Genomic DNA, 22,694 nt, shown 5'->3' with positions numbered 1-22,694 from the left:
TAAAATTCAACATCCATTCTTGAATAAAATTTACTCAATATTATAGATATATACATGTACATATAATACTGTATACTCAGCCCTAAAGCCAGCATCTTAATGTGGAAGAAATAGAGGCATGACTATCAAATTCAAGAACAAGACAAGAATACTATCTATTTCCCCTCTTACTTCACAATATATTGCAAGTATTGACCATGAAATTAGATGAGAAGAAATAATTAAGACCCATAAGAATCGGAAAAGAAAAAGTCTAAAAAAATAAACTCCAAATGGATCAGTGATATAAATATAGAAAATCCATACAATTACTAGAGAAAAAACACAACTGTATTCTTTATAAGCTATATTTTTTTAAATGTCTAAGTATAACTCAAAATTCCAATACAATAAAAGGAAATACTGAAAAAAATTCTGCATGCTGTACCCCAACGCCCCCCCCCCCAAAAAAAACCACTGAAACAAAACAGATATCATAGAAGGGAAAATACTTGCCATATATATCACAGCTAAAAGGTGATCATTCAGGGGAAAATAATAAAAATAAAAATAAGAGCAAAAAAGTATTTTTTTTAATTTTTTAAATATTTATTTTTGAGAGACAGAGCATGAGCAGGGGAGGGGCAGAGAGAGAGGGAGACACAGAATCTGAAGAAGGCTCCAGGTTCTGAGCTGTCAGCACAGAGCCTGACCCAGGACTTGAACCCATCAACTGGGACATTATGACCTGAGCTGAAGTAGGACACTTAACTGACTGAGCCACCCAGAGTCCCCAAGTGCACTTGCCCCAAGTGCAAAAAACATAAATAGCTTACAAAAAGAGACATAAGAGACATACAAGTGACCTTTAAACATACAAAAAGATATTTGATCATTCATGATTTTTGTTTCAGAGAGAGAGAGAGAGAGAGGAGAGAGAGAGAGAGCGTGTGAGTGCAGGCAGGGGAGGGGCAAGGGAAAGGGAGAGAGAGAATCCCAAGCAGGCTCCATGCCTAGCACAGAGTTGCAAGATAACCTGAGCTGAAACCCAAACGTTTGAAAACACACTCTGTTTGAAGGCTGTAGGAAATAAATACTTTCATGTATTACTGGTGTGAATACAAAATAGATCTAGCTCTATGGGAAGACTTTGGCAGTATTCAAAAAAACTTCCTACGTGTTTACCCTTTCTCATAAAGAATTCACTTTAGGGATTTACCCTTAAGAAACACAAAAATACAACTTAAAAACATAACTCATAAATAGGAGATTGATTCTGCAGCTTTAAACAAAACTATGAAAAAAGTTTCTATGAACTCATGTTGTGATTTTCAGTATAGGCTCTTTTGTGAGAAATTAAGTTCCATAAAGTATAATGTACTACTTTTTTGGATAAGAAAGAAGAGTAGAAATATTTAATAAGTAATGCCTTAATTAAAAAAAAAATACAGGAAGTGAAAACCTGAAGCCAGTGAAATTAACTTCCTGCCAATGTGGGGGACAACGGCAGCATGGAAATGGATACAAAGAAAGAACTTGTCACTTGGAGAAATCCTGATTGCAAGGCTAAGGCAGGAAAAGTATAAGGTAAGACTAGATGGTCTCCTTGTTTACAGAGAGTAAGAAATTTCTTTAGAAAATCATGGGAATGTGTCTAAAAGATCCTGAAGCCAGCTTGAATAGACTCCTACTGGCCAAATGTGGAACTGTTTGGGTATCAATATGAATAAGAACATGATTCACTGAAATGAGAAAGGAACCTAAAGTCTATATTGTTGTTAAATAATAACAATTACAAAGTGAAGAGAAGGGAAAGCTCTTCCTTATGGACTCATATCAATTAACAAATGTTGAAAAAATTATAGAACTTAAAATGTATTCTTTTTCACCTATCAAAATAATAACAGAAATAATGGGTGCTGATTATGTTAGTGAATATATGCAGAACATGATATTCATACCCTCATAAAGTTGTTCCCTACAGATTACTTATTAAAAAGAACTTGTGGGGCTGCCTGGGTGGCTCAGTTGGTTAAGTGTCCTGCTTCAGCTCAGGTCATGATCTCACAGTTGATGAGTTCGAGCCCTGCATCCAGCTCTCTGCTGTCTGCACAGAGCCCACTTCAGATCCTAGGAAAAAAATTCACATTGAACTGCATTCCTCCAGTTTAGAACCATTTGAGCTTCATTGTCTAAGATACTGCTAAGATGCTGTCAAGATGGTGTCTCTCTTACTTCAACTAGTTGTAATAAATTTAGCTTTCATATAAATTAATAATTAACAAAGCTTTGCTTTATTAACAGACTAAAGGGAATTTAGTTGTTAAACTAAACACAATGTGTTTAACTAAATACAATGTGTTATTCTTAATATAATCTGGATCAAAACATCTATTAAGGATTTTATTTGGACAATTGGAGGAATTTTAATATGGACTATATATTAAATAATTGTATTTTTCAGTGTTAAATTTCCTGATTGTGATAATTTTATTAGAGTAAAATGGGAGAATATCCTCATTTTTTGAAGGTACATTCTCAAATATTTGAGAAAACAAAGCAAATGTGATTAAATGTTATCCTTTGGTGAATGTGCTATTCTTATAACTCTTAAATCGATTTGAATTTTTCAAAATAAAAAATTGTGAAAAGTGATGCAAAAAACTTGATAGTGACATGAATATAACTGTACTTTAAAATTCTGGTTTTAAAATTCCTTAATTAGAAGATTTCTAACATTTGAGTTCTTTTGTTTTTATTCTTTTGTTTTTAAACTTTATTTCTATATTAATTGGCAAATTTAAATGATTTTTCTTATTTTTCAAAATTTATGTTAAAACTGGCATCTCAACTTAAAGGTAATTCTTAAGTAGTCTTGGGAAAAATACCCATAGCTATTTTTGAGTTGTTTGAAAAATTCGTATTAAAAATAATTGAGATTTTGTTACCTAACAAGTGAACCAAAATACTTCCAGCTTAGCAGATGTTAAAACATTTATGAGAAATAATCTTTGACCAAAATGTAAAAATATCCCTATAAGCATCAGCAAGTCTCTCTCTTTTCCTGGCCTTATATGACTCACTTAATGGATAAATTGCTCATGCCCTGGGTTTCCTGCTGATTAGAAGTTGCTACTAGCACGATGCACATGAGAAAAATTGCAAATGTTTCTCAGAGACCCACAGAGCAATGTTTTTCCAACTTTGCAGAACATTGCCAAAAATATCTACCTGAATTATAGGCGCCAGGGATGGATATCATCAGAACACATCGCAAAATTTTAAATTAATATCATTTCATTTGTCATGTCATTACAGAAACTGCCCACTGCGAGGTGGTCAGTCGAGGAGCATAACTACTAAGCAAACAGAGTATCTAGTTAGATGTGAATTTTTAAGCTGAAGAAGTTTATATAAAAATGTAGAGACTGGCTTTTGTTCTGCACAGACCATGATTGGGAGGACAAAAAGTTTTAGAGCTTTCTTTCTATTATCTTTATCTTTATCCAAAAAAAAAAAAAAAAAAAAGATTCACAGTTATTCCTAAGCATACACAAAATTTGACCTAAGATACTATATATGCCTGTGAAAAGAGACGCAACTAAGAAAAATATCAGAGACAATATTAAAAAATGGAGTGGTAAGAGGCATAAGAAATAGAGGAGTTAAGAAACCAAAATGAAGAAATGTGCCTATTCCTTCTGAGTATTTTAGAATTCATACTTTATGAATCTCATGATCTATTTAAATAAACCCAAAGAAGGATTCAGTAGATGATGGCAGGTAGTTTTCCAAAATGTTCTGCAAATTTATTTTCTCTCATGTCTGAGCTTCAGTCACTATTCTCTCTGCCATGAAAACCTTCTAACATCTACTCCTTTACCACTCAGGTTTTGGCCTAGATATGAGAAATCTCTGAATAATCTTGATTGCCCATCCAAATAATCTTATATTACAAAGGGCATTCCGTTTTCATAATGTCCTGGAAATACTGATCTACTTGTCTGGTCCAACACTTCCATGAATAAAGAGGTTTGCGTTCCTCATTTAAATTCTTAGTATATTGTCTGCAGCCCCAATAAATCTTTGTCGAATGAGTGCATGAATAAATGAGTGGACAAATGCCTCTTTGTTTTAATTCTAGTACAATTAACATACAGTGTTACATTAGTTTCAGTATAGTGTTTCAGTATATTGGTTTCAATATGGTGATTCAACAATTCTATACATCTCTCAGTGCTGATCACCATAAGTGTACTCTTAATCCCTTTCACCTATTTCACTCATCCCCCTACCCACCTCCCTTCTGGTGACCATCAGTTTGTTCTCTATAGTTAAGAGTGTATTTGTTTGTTTCTTTTTTCTTTATTCATTTGTTTTGTTTCTTAAATTCCACATATGAGTGAAAACATATGATATTTGTGTCTCTCCAATGGATTTATTTCACTTAGGATAATGTCCTCTAGATCTATGCATACTGGTATAAATGGCAAGATTTCATTCTTTTTTATGGCTGAGTAACATTACATTATAGATATATACCACATCTTCTTTATCCATTCATCTATTGAGACACTTGGGCTGTTTCCATAATTTGGCTATTGTAAATAATGCTACAGTAAACACAGGGGTGCATATATCTTTTCAAATTGGTGGTTTTGTATTCTTTGGGTAAATACCCAGTAGTGGAATTACTGAATCATATGGCAATTCTATTTTTAATTTTTTGAGGAAACTCCATAATGTTTTCTACAGTGGCTGCATCACTTTGCATTCCCACCAAGAGTGAACAACGGTTCCTTTATCTCCAGATCTTCACCAACACTTGTTTTTCATATTTTTGATTTTAGCTATTCTGACAGGTGTGAGGTGATATCTCAACTGTGGTTTTGATTTGCATTTCCCCGATGATGAGTGTCGTCAAGCATCTTTTCATGTGTCTGTTGGCCATCTGTATATCTCTTTGGAGAAATACCTTTTTGTTTTTAATTGGATTATTTGGGTTTTTTGGTAATGAGATGTATAAGTTCTTTGTATAATTTGGATACTAACCCCTTATTGGATGTATCATTTGCAAATATCTTCTCCCACTCGGTAGGTTTTCCTTTATTTTTTCTTTTGCTGTGCAGAAGCTTATTTTCATGTAGTTCCAGTGGTTTAGTTTGGCTCTGTTTCCCTTGTATCGGAAGACATATCTAGAAAAATGTTGCTATGTATGGCTAATGTCAGAGAAATTACTGCCTGTGTTCCTTTCTAGGATTTTAATGGTTTCAGGTCTCACATTTAGGTCTTTAATCCATTTTGAGTTTATTTTTGTGTACAGTGTAAGTAAGTGGTCCAGTTTCATTCTTTTGCATGTAGCTGTCCGGTTTTCCCAACACCGTTTGTTGAAGAGACTTTTTACCATTGCATATTCTTTCCTCCTTTGTCATAGATTAATTGACCATATATTTGTAGGTTTATTTCAGAGCTCTCTACCATTCTGTTCTATTGATTTATGTGTCTATTTTTGTGCCAGGACCATACTGTTTTGATTACTACAGCTTTGTAGTGTATCTTAAAATATGGAATTGTGATGCCTCCAATTTTGTTCTTCTCAAGATTACTTTAGCTATTCAGCATTTTTTATGGTTCTGCATAAATTTTAGGGTTATTTGTTCTAGTTCTGTGAAAAATGCAGTTGGTATTTTGACAGGGATTGCATTAAATGTGTAGATTGCTTTGGGTAGTTTGAACATTTTAACAAAGAAAAATTTTAACAATGACAAATACCTCTCTTTAATTGCCATACTCCTGTACCAAAAGGGTCTCCATTGCTGATGCCACCAGTAAATAGTCTAGGGTCCAAGATGTCTAAAAGGTGGCTTCATTGTGATAAGGGTTCTCTGCACAAACAAATAACATCACTGACCCTCTTTTCACATTTCTCCCACATGGATTCCAGAATATTGCTGATTTATGATACCAATGCCATTTTAATGAAGTCACTATTTCAAATATTTTTATTTAATTGGTATTCTTCTGTACTCTTGCAAAAAAAAAAAAAAAGGAGAGAAAGAGAAAGAGAGGGGAAATGGAAACATTTAAGGCTAAAGGTTAATATGATCAACACAGACCCCAAATTGCCAATCTTCTTTAATCCTACCCTATTCTAAGATTTATTTTCCTGACTTTCTCTTTGTTAGAATGAGCTTTTGCTTAGAAGTTTCCTGAATCTTATACAAATAGACTCCCACATCCTCCAATCATAACCATACTTAAGTGACCTTGTATGACTATTATTTAGGTTCATATCCAAATTCTACTACCAGAGACGGTATTATTAAATACTGTTGGTACCTTTACAGTTAGCACAGTACTCTCATTATAAGATTTACATTTATATTTCTCCCTTCACGATAAAAAAATACCTGAAAAATAGCTTAGAAAGATTTTAGCAATAAAGAATGTGATACTTACAAATGACATTCATCCATTCATTTGTTCATTCAGCTATTCACTCAGCAATGGCCATCAATTTGTTAGGAGTGGTTCAGAATAGAGGAATCATGTGTTGACTAGCAAATAGTGCACCACAGGGAAAGTTGCACTACATAGCAGAAGCTTATTGAAGTGTGAAGTAGTTAAAGATCCCATGCCAAGGGCCCTTCCTGAGTCCACTTGCTTCTTGGAAATCAACAATTATTTTATGACTAAAGTACCCATTCCATTAATATGGAAGTTACCTCCAATACAGCAATAAAAGGGTAAGGTTAAACCATTTTTTATTTTTCTTTCAGTAGATTTAACATCAGTAAAAACTTTTATAGTATATGGATTGTGGCATGGCTCCTTCTATGTGCAAACCAGAATGTAATTGTAAGAATTATTTACTATAGGAATATTTTTCAAACTAAGGACAAAATACTTTCTCCAAATGAAATATTGCCCCTGTATCCCAGATTCCAGTTGGGTACTTTAAAACTGTTGATTCAACACTTCCAACCCCTAAAATTCTATGCCCAGAGGAAGTCAGACTCTCTTCTTAGATTTATACAAATTTCTGTGATGACATTTTTATAGATTCCTCTACCTCACTGCCCCTTTTCTAAGAGAACTGCTTCTGAGTACATTGTCAAGCATCTTCTAAGCTCTCTGAGCAATATAAATTGTAAGAAGCATTCATGACTCGATAAACTACAGTCACAGCTCCCGAAAGCCCTGGAATTTCTGAAGTATTGAGTGGCAAAGGTATTTCTTGTTATGTTTATGAGGTGACTTTTGGACCCCACTTAAGGAAGTAGGGTGATTACTAGGAGAACAAAGCAGGGTTAAAGTGTTGGAAGTTTCAGTCTCTGGCAGCAAGCAACCCCCACCTCCAGGGGAGAGGAGAAGGCCTGGAAGATAAATCAATCACCACTAGCTAATGTTTTTCATCAATCACCACAATGTGTTGAAGCCTCCATAAAACCCCAAGAGGACAAGTAGCTTTGGGGTTGGTGACTGACATGTGGAAATTTGGGGAGAATGGATCACCTGGAGAGGACATGAAGGTTCCTCTTACTTTTCTCCATACCTTGTCCAAGAAATCTCTTCCATCTGGCTGTTCCTGAGTTATATCTTTTTTATTATAAACCTGTGATCTAGTAAGTAAAATGTTTCTTTAAGTTCTGTGAGCTGCTCTAGCAATTTTTAAAAAAATGTTTATTAACTTTTGAGAGAGATAGAGAGCACAACTGGAGTAGTGACAGAGAGAGAGAGAGGAAGACACAGAATCTGGAGCAGGCTCCAAGCTGTCAGCGCAGAGCCCAAGGTGGGGCTCCAGTTCACAAACCAGGAGATCATGACCTGAGCCGAACTCAGACACTTAACCAACTGAGCCACCCAGGTGCCCTGCTCTAGCAAATTAATTGAACCCAAGGAAGTCATTGTAACCTCTGATTTCTATCCAGCTGGGAACAAACTGAACTTTGGACTGGGTTCTGAAGTCCAAGCAGGAGGCCATGGGGACCTCTAATCTCTAACTCATCAGTCGGAAGCAGAGACAACTGGGCTTGTGCCTGAAGTCTGAAGTAGGGGCCAGGGGGAGGGGCAGTCTTGTAGACTGAAGCCTTAACCTCTGGGTAGGTAGTGTCAGAATTGAGCTGAATTGTAGGACACCCAGCTGGAGTTCCAAGAATTATTTGTTGGTATGGTGAGAACCCCAGACCAAAGTGGGAATTGGGTCCAGGAACAGGATGGACTCTCTCTCTCCTTCCTTCCCTTCTCACCATTCTTAGCAGATTGCTCTACAGCACAAAAGTATTTTGTTCTTTATTATACAGAACAATTAAGCATACCTCTTCTCTTACCGCTGGATGTAGCCTGAACAAATCATTAAAACGTTCCTACAATTAACTAAGTCCATTCTTAAAAGCAGCTGTGGCTGAGAAAGTAATATCCCCCCCAGCCCCTTTTTCTATTATGTAAAGAAGCTTAATGTATGAACAGTTAAATAAATGAATAATTGCAGCTGAACTGGAAGTGCCCTGAGAACTCTTCCCTCTCATCTCAAACTCCTCCCCACCCAGTGTCAAAATGAAATTCACAGAACTTCTGGGATTACTGTTTCAAAATAACTTCCCAAGAGGCTCTTCCACAGGACATTACATTTATAAATCTGAAAGCTTCTATTACATAACCGTGCTGCCATCTGGGGTAAAGCATTTAGCCAGTAACATAGTTGGTTACAAATTGGTTAAAGCTCAAGATCTACTGATCCATCCAATCACACCAATATAGCCAAAAACCTCAAAACACAACAACCTACAACTCTTTACTGAAATATCAATATGAGTTAGATCAAACCTCTTTAAGACTTGAGAAACAAAAAGTGAAATCAAAACTAGAGAAAAAAATAGCCAATAAAAGATGCCTTTTTCTATGCATATATTGAATGTTTATAAGTTCTAATAAGGTATATTTTAGAGTTGAGTATAGTATATTTTTTTATGATGCCTGGGAATCTATACTCAATACCACAAGATATTTCTGGGTTTATTGTTTGTTTATTCACTGACTGACACTTTTCTTCATTTAATGAACCTGAAAATGTAAAACATTTTATGACACTCATCTCTACTAAACAGTATAAAACTAGTATTTGTTGAATGCTTATAATATGCTAGACACACTATCTCTATTTTAGAAAGGAGAAAAAAAATAGAGACTCAGAGTTAATAAGTGATTTGACATAAATCATACTCCTAGTGAGTTACAAAACTGGAATTTGAACCAAGTTTGAAATCCAGGCACCTAAACATGACACTGGTAAGTAGTCCTTCAGAGACTTGCACTGCTGCTGACTTTCACTTTGTTTTGTTGTTGTTTTGTTTTGTTTTGAGAGAGAGACAGCATGAGTGGGGGTGAAGAGCAGAGGGAGAGAGAGAAAAAATCCTAAGCAAGCTCCATACCCAGCACAGAGCGCAACACAAGGCTCCATCCCACAACCCTGGGATCATGACCTGAGCCGAAATAAAGAGTTGTATGCTCAACAGACTGAGCCACCCAGGCACCCCCACTTTGTTTTTTACTGAAGCAAAATTTTATTTTGTCTCCTGCAAGGTTTAATAAAATAATTTTTTTTAAGTATTTACAAATTATTTGATTCAATCAACTTTTAAGCACTCACAGTATGCAAAATACTATAATTACACTGTGATGAATAGTAAAATAAAGTAACACCATGGGTTTTTCTGTTTTTAAAATATAATCACTTTAATTTCATACTTAAAATAACCTTGTGAAATAGATATTACTATCTTTATTTTAGAAGTAAGGAAACTGAGGCCTATTCAAAATCAGTGGGTCCTAAGGTATATACATATTCAACTTTATAGCTACAACAAATTTTCCAAAGTGGTTGTACTAATTTATTTTCCTATCAATAGTGTAAGAGTTCTAGTTGCTTCACATTATTTCCAACACTTGTATATCTTTTTCATTTTAACCAATGTAATACGCATGCAGTGGTAGCTCACTGTGGTTGTAGCTTTCCATGAACTTACAGCTAGTAAAATAAGCACTTTCATAGCTTTTTTGAACATTTAGAAATCCCCTTTGGAGCGCCCTTTTGTCAATTTTTCTATTAGCTTTTCTATCTTTTGTGATTAACTTATAGAAGTTCTTTATATATTCTGAATCTAATCCTTTTCCAGATATATGTATTGCAAATGTGTTTCCAGATATATGTATCCCTCTACTATGTACCTTGTCTTTTTACTCTCTTCATGGTGTCTCTTATTGAACAAGAATTTTTAACTTTAATGGAATCCAGTGTTTCACTTTTCTCTTTATGTTCTGTTTAATAAATCTTTGTCAACTCCAAGGTCATGAAGATATTCTACTATGTTTTCTTTCAAAAATCTTATTGTTTTACCTTTTACATATTAGATTAATTCTGAAATTGAAGTTTGTATATGGGGTGAAGTAGATGTCAGGATATAATTTTTCCATATGGATATCCAATTGACTTAGTACCTTCTCTATATCTCTGCAATGTTACTTTTGTCATAAATCAATAGACTATATAAGTTCAATCTGTTTCTCTATTTTATTGGTCTCATTGGTCTATTTTATGCCAACACTACAATTTTTAAATCATTTATTTTAGAGAGACAGCCCACAAGCAGGGTAGAGGGGCAGAGGAGAGAGAGCGAGCGAGAGAGAGAGAGAGAGAGAGAGAGAATCCTCAGCAGGCTCCACGCTCAGCACACAGCCCCACTTGGGCCAGCTTGATCTCACAACCCTGGGATCATGACCTGAGCTGAAAAGAGTCAGACGCTCAAACGACTGAGCCACCCAGGTTCCCCTAACACTACCATTTCATCTTGCTTCACACATCTTACCTCTGAGTTCATTTCACTTCTTTTTGAATATTCTTACAGTAGGTAAGGTGCCTTGCTGGCTTAGTTGGTAGAGCATGTGACATTTGATCTTGGGGTTGTGAGTTCATACCCCATGTTGGGTATAGAGATTACTTTAAAAAAAATCTTTCAGTGGGTTTTGTTAGTGGAAAACTCTGCTTGTGTCTAAATTTTTTTATTGAGATATAACTAACATAACATTATATTATCTTCAGTTGTACAACATAATGATTCAATATTTGTTTATATTGTAAAATAATAACCACGAGAAATCTAGTTAACATCCATTACCACACATTGTTACAGATTTTTTTCTCCTAATGAGAACTTTTAAGATCTTGCAGGTTTTTTTTATGATTATTTTTTATTTTTGAGAGAGAGAGAGAGAGAGACAGAGCATGAGTGGGGGAGGAGCAGAGAGAGAGGGAGACACAGAGTCCGAAGCAGGCTCCAGGCTGCTGGAGCTGTCAGCACAGAGCCCGACACGGGGCTCAAACCCATGAACCATGAGATCATGACTTGAGCTGAAGTCAGACACTTAACTGACTGAGCCACCCAGGCGCCCCAATATCTTGCAGCTTTTAAATATATAATATAGCACAAACATTTTTTTCTTTATCCTAACAGATAACTTTAGCTACCTAGATTTACAATTGTATTCTCCCAGTATTCTGAACATATTATATTCTGGCTTCTTTTAATGCTACCGATCTAACTGCTGTTCTTTTATAAATAATGTATTTTTCTTCATCTTTCAGACCTTCTCCTTCCTTTCAACTTCTCTTGTCTCCAATGTGTCCTATATCAGAGGATGTCTGTCATTCATCAATACTGAAATTATCAGACATTATCTTTTGAGCAGGCAATTTTACTTTCTGTCTTCAGGTGAAGAACGTCTACAAATTGCATGTTGAATTTCTCAAATGGATAGGTGTCTTAGGTTTTCAATATCTTTATCTCTATATTTCTCTTCCTGAGTAATATATTTGAATATATAATACCACAAATAACCATCTATCAATACATACAATTTCAAAGAAAATATCTTTTAATTTCTCAACAACTATTTGATATTTTTCAAAATTGTCTATCTTTTGGTCATGGTATTTTCCTCAATTTCTATTTTAATAAATTATTTTCTTATGATTTTTGTCATTTTAAAATTATTTCATAGTCACTTTCCAATATTTCTATTATGTGACAAGATAGGGGACAGTGCTACTCTCGTTGTACTGACTCTTATTCATATTGTGTTGTTTCTTTGTGTCTTTTCATATAATTTTGGAATGAACTAATCCTCACTGGGGCTTTACCTTTTGGGCTCTTTAACAGCTCTGTTGAAAACACAAACTATTGGGTTTTTTTTCCCATGGGCATTATGGGACTTGCAACACTTTTATGTCAATTCCTTATCTGAATGTTCCCAGATTATACAGGTAGGATCAATTTAAATCCCAAACCCATATTTATGAATTATCACAGGAAAACAATTCAACCTACAGAACACTCCAAAATGGCAATCTTTCAAGTCATCTCTTTTTCTAGGGGATGGATTTTTTTCTAGTCCATCACTTCCCTACGCATAGCTAGTTGAGAGTTCTGGCATTATTAGGTAAACTAAACTGAGTCTCGGTTACAACTCTCTTCTGTGCTTCTTGGGTGTTAAGACTCCATCTCCTAATTACTCAGACTGGCTAGTTTCCTCAGAATGGCAAGCAGTGGAAGGCTCAGCATCAGCTTACACCTTTTCTTCTCAAGGCATTTTCTTTTTCTTTTTGATCCTTAAGGCCTTTTTTCCTAGTAAAGTCAGCCATGAGTTTCATTTAAATGTTAGTGTATTGCACTTTATTTTATTTTGTGTGTATTACATATTATGTTTTATGTATCATTCTTTCTTCCTGTTAAGGTGTCTATAGGTAGTTTAGTTTGCCATATTGCTGGAACTAGAAATTTCTTCTTAATCCAAACTTTATATATTATCAAATTTACTGCACATTTACTTTTTAAAAGAATTTTTATGTATTTTTATTTATTTTAGAGAGGGAGAGAGAGCACAGTGGGGAGAAGGGCAGAGGAAGAGGGAGGGGGAGAGGGAGAGGGAGAGAGAGAGAGAGAGAGAGAGAGAGAGAGAGAGAGTCTTATGCAGGCTCCATGCTCAGCACAGAGGCTGATGCAGAGCTCGATCCCACAACCCAGGAACGATTACCTGAGTTGAAATCAAGAAGTCAGATGCTCAATCAACTAAGCCAGCCAGGTGCCCCATTGCATACTTACTTTTTATTAAAAAATTATTTGTTATTTTAAACAAAGCCAAGATATCATAGCTAACATTTATAGCTTATACTTTGTTATAAGCAATAAGGAATACCTCATGCTAAAGTTAAGAAAAAAAAGTTGAACCTTTGTTTTTACAGTATACTTAAAAATTTGATCAGTATCATTCCAGGTCCAAAGTGACCAGGTAGCATGTTCTAAATATCCACATAGCGCTGCCTAGCTCCTGTCACTTTCTCACCAAGAAAATACCAACCAAAAGAAGGCAGTCTAGTTATGAGCACTGTTTTACCCATTATCAAGGTACTCTATTGTGATTCCAAACAGATTTATATAGCCAAGGGCAAAGTATGTGTGAAATAACAAATGCAGTTTAATACATATAAATGTGAGTAAGTGATGGAAACAAGCTGCACACGCGAGGAAACAAAATCTCCAATAATTTTCATTCTGAAGATTTCCTTTGACTACTTTGTTTACTTTGTTACTACTTTGGTTACTTTGACTACAGTAATAACCAAATGCCACCTTGTCAAAATAGCTTCATATGAATCCCAATGATTTATTCAGTGTTGACTGACTATAAACTCTTTTCTGATCACTGACGATACAAAGATGAATACCATTTCAGTGCCTAGGCACAATGTTCATAGTCCATAGTCATGATGTTCAAAGAGCAGATGTGTAGCCAGAAAAATACATTACATTGTGAAACACACAGTATTGGGGGACTAGCTTTGACTAGCGTTGGGCATTAATCAAAAGTGGGATATCAAAGATAGGCTGGTTTTGGGGAGGGAGATAGATAAGAGATTTTATAAAGGAAATGACACTATGCTGAGTCTTTAAGAACAATCATACATTTGCATGATTGGGAAGGGCACTTCAGATAGAAGCAATAGCATATGAAGAGTTCTTTGAAACTAGGAACTATGAATCTGGAATTCTGTTTGTACTTTGTTCTTGATAATAGTGATGAATTTTAATTTCCCAGAATGCCTACTCTGTTGACAGTAATAGATGGTCTTGGGTATTACGGAAATAGATTAGAGAATTTCTGTTAATGTTTATGAATGTATAAAATGAATAGTTGATATCCATACTTTCACAAAGTTTTTATTCAAATCAGGGATAAAAATGTAACTATGGGGACACCTGGGTTGCTCAGTTGGTTAAGCATCTGACTTCAGCTCAGGTCATGATCTCACGGTTCGTGAGTTTGAGCCCCTGCATTAGGCTCTGTGCTGACAGCTCAGAGTCCGGAGCCTTTCAGATTCTGTGTCTCCCTTCTCTCTGCTCCTCCCCTGCTAGCAATCTGTCTCTCTCTCTCTCTCAAAAATAAATAAGCATTAAAAAATTTTTTTAAGAAAAAAATTAACTATGAAGAATACAAATTATGTATCAACAGCTCTAGTGTCAGATAGAACCCCATTATGCTAAAGTATAGAGGTATTAGAGATACATTTGGGTGATATATAATAGAATAAATACTTAATAAAGTATAAAAACCTTAGGAATATTTATGAACAAGAGATGAATAGGAAATATTCAAATAACTGAAAAAGAAAAGAAAGCAAGAAACTGAACAATGGGAATTGAAACTATAGACAAAACAATTAGCACTGCAGAGCAGAATCATATAAAGATATTAAGATAGGAAAGATTTATTTGTTATATTATAAAGTATTTTCCTATCACAAAAAACAGTTCTTAAAATTGTTCAGACCAACTGAGTTGGAACGAAGAGTGATGAGTACAGAATAAAGGTAAAGGAAATGATACAAAGGTCAAACCAGAACAAGCCATGAATTGGGCTTTTTTAATAGGAATGCACCAAATATGCAAATTATATCTCTGTGTAAACTGTGGAGATAAATCTTAATTTTACTAGTTAAAAAATGTTCATCAAAATTATTAAAATTGAATCTTCCATAATAAATAATGAATCAAAAAGGTGAAATGGATCAATAGAGTAAGATCACAATGGACTCTTATTAACCAGGGATTCTTTCTGTAGAAAATGAGACTAGAAGTAGATTTGGTATAATTACATGACATGGATTGACGGACAGAAGTAGGGAGAAAGAAATATGCGAGTATGTGAAAAACAAAATCCTGAACTAGATCATTGTGCAGAGAGCAGGACCCTGTAAGTAATAAATGTCAGTACATTCACTTGACTCCATTAAAACTGGAATGCTAGAAAGGAGTTTAAATAGAGGGGGAGAAAGTTTCATTAGGTTCTTTAATGCTACCCTAAGTGAGAAATAATATGAAAAACAAAGACCAATGTAGATTTTAAAACTTCAAGCAAAAGGGTGGAACTGAAAGGGGAGTAATAGGTGAGGAAGAAAGATGTGACCAAAAAAGAATATATGACAACTATTTTAAGTTCCACAATAAAGAATATGCTTTTCAAAGACACCCGTTTCACACAGAAATGAGTAAATACATACTGCGTGAACGTACACCATGATAGCTTGAGTCAAATATGCATTTCATGACATTTTCAAAATAGAATACCTCACGACTAAGCCAAGTTTTAAAAACTCGAAGATTGTGTGATATTAAAAATTAATTAGAAAAGTATTAATGTGCTTTCTTTTTTACATTTCTGTGTATTTGACTTTGACTTTGTTGGCCTAAGGCATCCTCTATCTATAAGGAGAACAGAATTTCTTACAGGAGAAATGAAAAGAGAAAGAAAATATTAATATTTAATTTCTGGGAAGCAGATAGGTACTCAGTGAAACTGTAATTGTCTTGCACATTAGTTTATTGTATTGATACTTTTCCTCCCCAAATATCCTGGTAGCCATTTTGCCTTCTTTCATATATGAAAGCCCAAGACTGGCTACTGTTACTAGATCTCCTTTGCAAGAGTTATTATCTCTTCCACCTAGGACCTACAAGGCAGAAGCCTTGCAGCTCGATACCTGAAGGAGGACAATATAAAGAAGAGACTGTGCTTCTTCTAGCCTGAGAGTTGGTAAGAAGAATAGGGACAAGGAGAACAAGAGAGTGATAGGTGTCCCTAATTTCCTCTCCCGAGACTTTGGCTCCAAGAGGTCCTTACCAACCAGTAGACAAGGAAGATAGCCATTTACCCAAAGATGCCACTTGGGTCCCGGATTGGCAGTTCCCTCTGATGTCATAGTCATTTAAGCCACTTCCACTGGCCTATGTACCTATGTGCTATCATAAGAGGGGAAGAGAAGGCAAGCAGACAGCTTGACCACAGCATGAAGGGACAGATTATAATACTGCATTGGAAAAGTTAAAATAGATTGAGCATTTACTTACATTTCCTCCCAGGAAGAAATCCAAATTAGCTTAAATACACAATAAACTAGATTTTTCTCTGCACATTTGAATATAGTATGAACTAAATGTTATGACCCAGCTTTAAATGTAGTAAAAACTACAAGATCACCACGCCCAAGATGTTCAACTTCAACAAATCATCTGAGAATATCATTTGTCAGATCAATAACTAAGGATCAGCTTATAGCAAGACACGTTATGGTATTAAAATATTAATGATTATTATTATGACTATATTTACATTCCACTTTTCTTCTGAGAACTCCAAGACATTCACACACTTAGCTCATTATTGCCTTCCTATTAAATAGAAAAAAACCTCCAAACTCATTTAGTCAGGAAATAATTTACTTATACTACCAGTTAGTAGCTTAATAATAGGAAACAACAGTTTTTCTGATCTGCTAGCAGTGTTTGATACTTTTATCAGTTCATGTTTTTCATTGTATTCTTTTTTGTAAATAATTTGCAAATGGGAGGGTTCAATTAAAATATAAAATACTTTGAGCAGTATTTCTACTGCTACACACTAAAAGAAACTCACAACTGATCTTTTTAAAATGTTCATGCTGATGGGATTTATTTCTAAGTCTTATAGGAATGTCAGATTGAAAGTAGCAGCTAAGTTATATTATATGCCTAATTGTATATAAGAATCTTTGTCAAAGTGTGGTCCAGAGCTTAAGCTTATTTCATCTGCAAGGTCCTTCTGGCCACTCTAAAATTGATACTTCATTGTAAATACGGTTTGTATGAATGGTAATGACTATTCCAGTTTAACCCTAATTTACTTTTAATAGGAAAAAATAAATCAAACATCATCTATTCAGTTTTTCAACTAAATTGTGACAGCCTTTTCCACTCATTTCTTTGAAAGGTCTCTGTGTTCATACAGTGTAATTAATGGGGGCACAAGTGGGAGAGTGTTCAGTGGAGAGCCTTTTGTGCCCTTCATGTGGCTTATGGATTGGAATAATGAAGGACAGGTATCCAGGCCAATTCTTAATTTCCTTTTTATTTCAACATTTTATTTGAATGGTGGTAGGAACTATTACTATAATTTAGTAAGTCTTTTCTTTCAGATAGTTATTTTGAAGGTAATTATTAGAAGAGATAAGATATACATCTGTACAGAGAAATTTTCTAATTGCATACAGGGGCTTCTTTAGAATGTTTTATACATATATTTGAACTTTTTATGATCAGTAAATTCACCAATTAAAAAAGCACATACACACAAAAATCAGTCCTAGTCCCAGCCCAATCATCCTGCTGGACACATGCAGAGAGGAAAAGTCCAGTAAGTACTAACTCAGGCAAGGGGTTCATTGTGAGCCTTGCGGAACTTGACCCGCTGACTCATGCTGTGGGGTGCATTCAAGTCTCATAACAGCTTTTCAGTCCATCAGAATCAGCGCTCAATAACTAAAACCTTATTTTACTTTTCTTCTGAGTTCTTGGTTACCCAGCATCAGCAGGGCTATTAATGCTTTCACAGGGATAAAAGATAGTTTAGGAGCGAGAGATGTCCTCCTAAAATAGTTTAAGCAAAGAGTGAAATGGAGTTTGGTGCAAGAATCCAGAATTGTTTTAACTTTCAGAAATAGCAGAAGGCTTCAGCAATTTGTGTTCTAAGAGAAAGAAAACTTTAAACATGAAGCTGTATCACACGCCATATAATCTCAGATACAGGGCAAGATAGCTGGTCTATGGTTTTCCTTTACTATCACTTGGAGTCTTACAATCTCTCTACCATACTGTAGGCTATGTAAGGGCAAAGACTTCCTTATTCACCTTTAAATCCTGAACCCCAGGCTTAATGCTGGCACCTTGTCACTCCATGAATGTTTTATGAATTAATAATTATGTATTTTGAGCCCATAGCAAAGCAAAGAATTGTCTCCTCAGGGAGCACTCCTAACCACTTCTGGTTTAAGTACTCCGGACAACTGCTCAATTTGAATCGATTGTTGCTCAAATGAACTCTTAAAATTCTTAACATGCTTCAGTTTATCTTTTAACAGTTCAGGGGTCAGAAGCAGGAACCAAAGGAGACACCCCAGTGGCCCCCAGGAGCAGTGAGCAACCTTGTGTAGATACCTCTTTTCCCCGTGAGCTTGCTGCTTTCTCACCATCTCTGGAGGTCATGAGTAAGTCCTTCTCAGATTCTGGATCCTACCTCTGTGGCTTTTGCATTTTGAGCTTTCAGACTTTATTTAAGCATTTCTCTTTCTGGACGCAGTCAGATAGGGTCCAGATGAGACTGTTTCTGACTTAGAAACCACACTGCATCCAGTGTGAGACATCAGGTGAATAAAATTTTGAGGCTGAATAAGTAAGGTTAACCTTACCAAAGATAACCCTGAACTACAGTGGCCATAGAACAGAACTTTTAACCATTGTAGATAAGTTTATCCATTTACAAGGTGCCCTAGAGAAAAGGAGGTTTCTGGGGTGCCTGGGTGGCCCAGTCGGTTGAGCATCCGACTTCGGCTCAGGTCATGATCTCACAGCTCGTGAGTTTGACCCCCCACGCTGGGCTCTGTGCTGACAGCTCAGAGCCTGGAGCCTGCTTCTGCTTCTGTGTCTCCCTCTCTCTCTACCCCTAACCCACTCACATTCTGTCTCTGTCTCTCTCAAAAATAAATAAACATTAAAAAAATTTAAAAAAAAAAAGAGAGAAAAGGAGGTTTCAGCCAGGCATTCAATATAAAAAGTAGAAGGAAACTTATTTTTCCTCCTCTAAAGGTTTTGGTGACCAGGATGAGACCTAATGGGACACCCAACTGTCTCCTAAGCCTGTAGACGGCATCCTGGGAAAATTGGCAGAAGTCAGCAAAGGCTAAGAATTCTTGCCAAAGTCCTCTTTCCCAGATCTTTGATGCCAGGATGACAAGGGAAGGTAAAATGTCACATTGTCCTTTCCTTTTCAAATTCAGATTGTCAGGAAAAAACACTGGTTGGGATCCTTTCCCTTCCAGGAGTAGCTATTGCCTTCTTGCTTGTCACACTTTGTGTCCTGATAATTTGGTTTGGCAACCATTAATTTGGGTGCCCCAGTATATGGCCAGACAGAAATATGGGCAGCACCCCATTTGTGGCGAGACATGGCTGGGCAGAAATGTGGGTTGCCCTTCAAATCCCGTCATAACTGTTTTTAATATCTTATATCCTTCAGGCATATAAACTACCATGAATTCTTCCAGATTCTATAGACCGTTATAAAGAGTAATTAACTTGAGGGGCACCTGGGTGGCTCAATCAGTTAAGCCACTGACTCTTGATTTCAGCTCAGGTCATGATCTCCCAGTCTGTGATCCTCTCTCCCTCTCTCCCTGTCCTTTTCCTGCTCATGCATGCTCTCTCTCTCAAGTTAGATAAACATTTTTTAAAAGACTAATTAACTTGAAATTCAAGAAAATTTAAACATAAAGATGTATAAAATCAAATAGGTAATCCAATTGTTTTTTATCGCTTGCAAAATTGCATCCTATTTTTACATACTCAGCTGTACATATACGTGTATTCATTTTTGAATGATCATATATGTCATATATATATCTATATCTGTCTCCAGCATAACACTGATATATTCCAGGGAAACAAACCATTTTCTCCAATACAGTCTTTTCTAAATAAAATCTTCAATCTTTTTCAGAGTTGCCTTTTATTAATAAAAATGTAAAGTTCTTGACATATTGATTTCTATGAATCATAATATTTTATCTTATTATCTTTTAATAAAGATATACTTGACATATAATATTATATTAGTTTCATGTGTAAAAAATAATGATTCAATATTTGTATATATTGCAAAATGATCACCACAAGTGTAGTTAAAATCCATTACCATACACAGTACAAAATTTTTTTTCTTGTGATGAAAACTTTTAAGACCTATTCTCTTAACAACTTTCAAATATACAATACAGTACTATTAACTACAGTTACCATGTTGCACATTACATCCTTATGACTTATTTATTTTATAATTAGAAATTTGTACCTTTTGACTGTTTTTACCCATTTCACCCACTCCCACCTCCCTGTATTATTATTATTTAGTGATAAAAATCCAGGTATTAATTTATCTTCCCTTACTTTTCTCACATAAGAAATTACTGTGATTCACTCATTTTATTTATATATGTTCTCAATCATATTTGTTAGGATCATTATGAAAATATTTAAATTATGACAACTTACTGATAAGCTATTAATGGTGGATAAATCATCGAAACTAGAAAGAAAAATATAAGTATTGAAAGTCAGTACAAGCAGTGTGAAGAAGAAGAGGCAAGAATGACCCCCGGACCTACCAAAGCCCACGCACCAGGGCATCCTGCGTCCAGCGCCTATGGCCTGCCACTGTCGCTACCATGCCCAAGAGAAAGGCTGAAGAGAATGCTAAAGGAGATAAAGCCAAGGTGAAGGATGAGCCACAGAGAAGATCTGCAAGTTTATCTGCTAAACCTGCTCCTCCAAAGCCAGAGCCTAAACCCCTGCAAAGAAGGGAGACAAGGAACCCAAAGGGGGAAAGGGGAAAGCTGATGCTGGCAAGGATGCGAATGACCCTGTAGAAAATGGAGATGCCAAAACAGACCAGGCACAGAAAGCTGAAGGTGCTGGAGATGCCAAGTGAAGTGTGTCCACTTCTGGTGACTGTACAGTTTGAAATACTATTTTTTATCAAGTTTTATAAAAATGCAGAATCTTGTTTTAATTATTTTTAAACTATAGTATTAGCACACAGAACACTCCCTTGATGTTTTGAGGGAAGGGTCTACGTAACCAATAGAATATCTCTGAAACTCGATTGATATAGGGGGAACACCTTTCCCTTCTAGTTTTCGGAAAATTCCTCTTGGTTCCCAGGAAGAGGGATTCCTTGATGTTAGCAGACATTAACCATCTTGACACAAATGTCTTGTGGTGTGGAAAAATTAAAATTCATTTTTTGTGTCTTTTCTTCCCTCTCTGCTTCAACATAGACTTGACCTCTTTAAACCCAGAGACCTGTTGGAACCTGACCCCCTCCCCCCAGTGGTTCTCAGTATGTCAGGCATTCTGGACTTCACAGTGTCACCCTGGAGATGGTATCTCTCAAAAAGAGTTTCTTTTTTAGCTTTGGATCTTCAGATTGATAATTCTGCCATTTTCATTTCATTTCCTAAAAGTCAAGGTCAACTTGTGAAAAGTTATTAAGCGACATGCTAAATGTGAAATGTCAACCCTCCCTCTAAACTTTCCCTGCTCAGAGCATCAAATGAAGACTTCATTGGGTTTTATAGTGGCTTTCTGATTTTGGTAGTCTATTTAAGAAAGCAGTTTGAAAGTTGTATACTGTTAAGATTGTCTCCCCATGTCCTGCCTGAAATACCATGATTGTTTATGAAAAGTAGCTTTAATAAAGCTGGATACAGTTTGTCTGTATCCAATAAATAAAATAATAAAAGTCAATATACAATACAGGGAAAGAACTGTAACAGTACATGCCAATTTTCTTTTCATTTATTTTTCCCTGATAAACCTCATGTTAACAGAGTAATTGTTTATTCAGCTAAGTGTTCTCCCTGCACTAAAAATATGCATTTACAGAGAGAGGAATATAGAAGAAATTTCCCTTCTCATTTGCCATTGTCTCCTTCTGTGGCACTCCCCAGATTCTCTCCTATAAAGAATTCATTCTATAACTCTAGTCCTTGCAATTCATTGCTTTGAAAGTTAAATAATGCACAGAGGGACTCTACATTTTCAAAAAATACAAGTCCTACACACTCAGCAAAACTACATAACATCTTGCAGAACCTGTTTCTTTAGTATTTTTGTGATTACTGATAGTATTTTCTGATATATTCATTGAATATTCTTGTTATACATTGTTTTCTATTTTATCATGTATATCTATATACATGAATAGATTTATAGCATTTACAGTAGAAACTAGAAATTTAGCCCAACATACTTTATCACATGTTATTTAACTGATACATTGGGTCATATTATTCATATCAGAATAAATATCTCAATATATATTCTGTTTAAGAAATCTCTTTTAATTTTTGGTATATACACACACACACACACACATACACACACCAAACACACCCAGATAGAGGGATTTTTTAATGTTATATTTATTTTATGCATTTACATAAATACATGCAGTTTTAACTGCATCCTACTTGCATATGTGCTTGCAGTTAGCTGAATTTTAAAGTCCATTTGGGA

The 22,694-nt window shown here is 35.5% G+C and overlaps 1 protein-coding gene, 1 long non-coding RNA gene and 1 pseudogene across 9 annotated transcripts in view; 2 read left to right on the top strand and 1 right to left on the bottom strand.

Moving 5' to 3' along the window:
- Positions 1-22,694, bottom strand: part of LOC132664239 (uncharacterized) — a 307,601-nt gene that overhangs the window by 11,086 nt on the left and 273,821 nt on the right. The gene's annotated exons all lie outside the window — the stretch shown is intronic.
- Positions 1-22,694, top strand: part of LOC132664240 (uncharacterized) — a 66,291-nt gene that overhangs the window by 11,423 nt on the left and 32,174 nt on the right. Inside the window, exon 4 of one of the 4 annotated variants that reach the window (XM_078441492.1) lies at positions 16,040-16,327. The exons of the other annotated variants lie outside the window; for them this stretch is intronic. The gene's annotated coding sequence lies outside the window, so the exon portion shown is untranslated. Of the gene's footprint in view, positions 1-16,039; positions 16,328-22,694 lie in introns of those variants that run through there. 4 annotated transcript variants of the gene reach the window in all.
- Positions 20,781-21,120, top strand: LOC132664238 (non-histone chromosomal protein HMG-17 pseudogene; annotated as a pseudogene).

The sequence above is a fragment of the Panthera onca genome, chromosome F2 (assembly GCF_046562875.1).
Source record: "Panthera onca isolate mPanOnc1 chromosome F2, mPanOnc1 haplotype 2, whole genome shotgun sequence".
Taxonomy (NCBI): domain Eukaryota; kingdom Metazoa; phylum Chordata; class Mammalia; order Carnivora; family Felidae; genus Panthera; species Panthera onca.
This window is presented reverse-complemented; position numbering and strand designations above follow the sequence as displayed.